The sequence below is a fragment of the Dendropsophus ebraccatus genome, chromosome 5, assembly GCF_027789765.1.
Source record: "Dendropsophus ebraccatus isolate aDenEbr1 chromosome 5, aDenEbr1.pat, whole genome shotgun sequence".
Lineage (NCBI taxonomy): Eukaryota > Metazoa > Chordata > Amphibia > Anura > Hylidae > Dendropsophus > Dendropsophus ebraccatus.
This window is the reverse complement of record NC_091458.1, coordinates 159011354-159014587: the sequence shown is the minus strand read 5'-3', so window position 1 is coordinate 159014587 and position 3234 is coordinate 159011354.

Here is a 3234-nt window from a genome sequence, read left to right as displayed (position 1 = left end):
ACCTCCCCGGGCAGGAGGAGTCCATGAGAAAGCAGCATTGCTAATCACCAGCGGCTGGGAACACTCACAGGAAACTCACACAGTGAATCATTTCACAAATTCTTAACCCCTTTCTTACCGCTGTGTACTGTCATTTTTTTTGCACAGCTGTATTATTATAGTAAAGTATTCCTTCCTCTGGGATTACATCTGACAGGCGTAGGTCCCTTTTATCTGGGTTCCTATTTGTGCGTGACCCCTGAAGTCGACTATAGACACATAGAAAGTCAATCTATGATGATAGGGAGCGGACTGAGCGGATAAGTAAGGTAGAAGATGACGGGACGATTATTTCGCCTATCTCTTTGAATGGATTACTCCGCTAGTTTGTAAAACCACTGAGGTTTTTTCCCCGTATAAAACAGGAGAAACATTACATAAGGTTAGGTTCACACCCGCGCTTTCCCCTCCGCCATAATTCCGTTTTGATAACCGAGCAGATTGTCAAACTTAACATTAATTTCTGTGGATTTTTTACTGCGCTCCGTCAGTGTTCCGTTCTGTGTTTAAGCTCCATTTTTTTTTGTCTGTCCAAAACACGAACGGAAAGTGCGCATATCTTTTCTTTTTACATTATCCTCAATCATAAACGGAATCTAAATAAACAGTATTTCACGTCTGTCTGCGCGTTAGGCTGGGTTGACACTGCGTTTTTGCAGTCCGTTTCATGGAAAAAATGGATGCGTGTGTGAATCTGTATGGATCCGTTTTATCACAAAAAGACAAAACAAAACAGATTATTTTTTTTATGTACACAAAAACGTGGATGACCATCTAAAAACGTATCCATAAAATGGACAGCAAAAATAGAGTGAACCTGGTCTTATCTGTCATCATTAGTTTTTTTTTTTTTAATTAGGCATGCGCAGAAGACGTAAGAAAGCAGGAAGGAATATAAACTCATATGCAAATTATTGCCGACTGAAGCAAACGGAGGAAAAAAAGTTAATTTTTTAAAGCCAAAATGCAAAAGAACCATAAAAAAAACTGATAATTTTGCAATCAATTTGTGCTTACCCATTTATTTAAAGGGGCACTCCAGTGATAATCTTTTTCTTTCTAATCAACTGGTTTCAGAAAGTTATATAGATGTGTAATTTACATCTATTTAAAAATTTCATTTTCCAGTTCTTATCAGCTGCTGTATGTCTTGCAGGAAGTGGTGTATTCTCTCCAGTCTGACACAGTGCTCTCTGCTGCCACCTCTGTCCATGTCAGGAACTGTCCAGAGCAGTAGCAAATCCCCAAACCCTCCTGCTCTGGATAGTTCCTGACATGGACAGAGGTGGCAACAGAGAGCACTGTGTCAAACTGGAGAGAATACACCACTTCCTGCAGGACATCCAGCAGCTAATAAGTATGGAAAGATCTGAGATTTTTTTTTAATTGACGTAAGTTACAAACCTATATAAATGAGATAAATGCTAGAATGAACCTAAATAAATCTTTAGGCCGGATACATGCAAGGTTTGTTGTACTTTGGGATATGTTCACATGTACTGTATATGCTGTGGATATGATGCTGAAAATTTGACGCCACTGACTGTATGCAGTGCTTAGCTTATTATATAGATTTCCACTACATCAAATTTCTGATTAATAGTAAAATATGAAACACCATACCCACATGACAAGGTTATATTCAACATTTTGCCTTTTTCTTCCACAGATAATATAATTTGGGGGGGGGGGAGGGGGACACCAGTAAAATGCCAAGTTCAGGGCATTTTCACCCCTAATTTAATAAAAATTGAGGAAACACATAGTAAAATAATCACCTGACTTGTATAAGAAAAATTATAACACCTTTACTAATTTACAGAAAAAAAAACCCACCATAAATAAATGGCAAAAAGCATAAACTGCGAGCAGTTGTTGATCACGGTAAACGTAAAGGAGAAGTCCGGCCGTTTTGAAAATCCGTCAAGGGCGAATTTGATAACAAGTAGGAACTTGGCTCTCTCCGTGATCATGGTAAGCAGCGGGACCTTCCTGTATGGGTTCCAGATCATGGCCTCCAGGCATGCTATGTATAGGAGCCAGTGAGGCCCAATGTTCCTGTGCATGGGAAGGGGTAGGCAGCTGCGGCAGGGGCTTATTTATCTAAGAACAAAGGTTGGGTGGTGATTTTCCATCACACCCAACCACTATCCCCACTGACATCATCTCAGGAGACCCCCATACACATTATACTGATGGCTGAACCCACAAGTGGTGGGTTCGGCCATGAGAAGTATAATATTTATAGGGACCTTTATACCCCATAGACCCTGTTGTCTGTAGATGATAATAAGTTCTCCACAAAACCAGGTCCTGGCATGTCTCTTCTAGGATGCCAGAATCTGCTGTTACGGACTGCAGATGTGAAGTCGAGCCCAATGACCGGCATTTACTGATGAGACCAGGTAACCCAACGTCCTCATCGGTGTCCTGATTAAAATTAGAGTAAGAAAATTGGGTTCTGAACTCCGTGAATAATCTTTGTTCCCATAGAATCAACAACTCTCTTCTTTGTTGAGTCTATGAGAAATCCCAGGTACTGAATGTGCTGGGATGGAATGAGTTTGGACTTGATAGTTTAATAAAAACCTAAATATGAGAATAGACTCCTGTGAAGTACTTCACTAAGGGCCGTATTAGACGGCCCGACATTGCACTGTAAGCAACGTTAATCTGCTAGAGGTAAGTACACATTGGATACAGGTAAGTACACATCGGATATAGGTAAGTACACACCAGACAGAAGTGGTTGCTGATCCGACTGGTGGAAATTTGACTAACGCTACTCCAACTGGTGGGGTAATGAATTTGGTGTCATTGGATTTTTTTTTTTACACACTAAACTTTCTCTTATTCATTGTGGAGTTTTCTCCATTGTCTGTCATTTCTGAAGACGTTTCTAAACTTCAGCTCAGGAGCAGCTGGAAGTGACAAGCCCTTTTCTTCATTAACACTGGATTATAGCTGGAATCCATTCTGTCAGGCTGGAATATTGTGATTGGGGGTGGGGTGGCCATTGTTATACCTATAATGTCCTTTAAATAGAATTACAAAGAGCTAAGCCCTCGGAGGCAAAACAGATCGTGTCCAGAGGGAAAAAAGAATCACAAAGCAGTTCCGAAGTGTTTCATCATGGGGTTTTATCCCCATAGCAGATCTCTACTGCGCCAAACAGTTCCTGACACGGACAGAGGG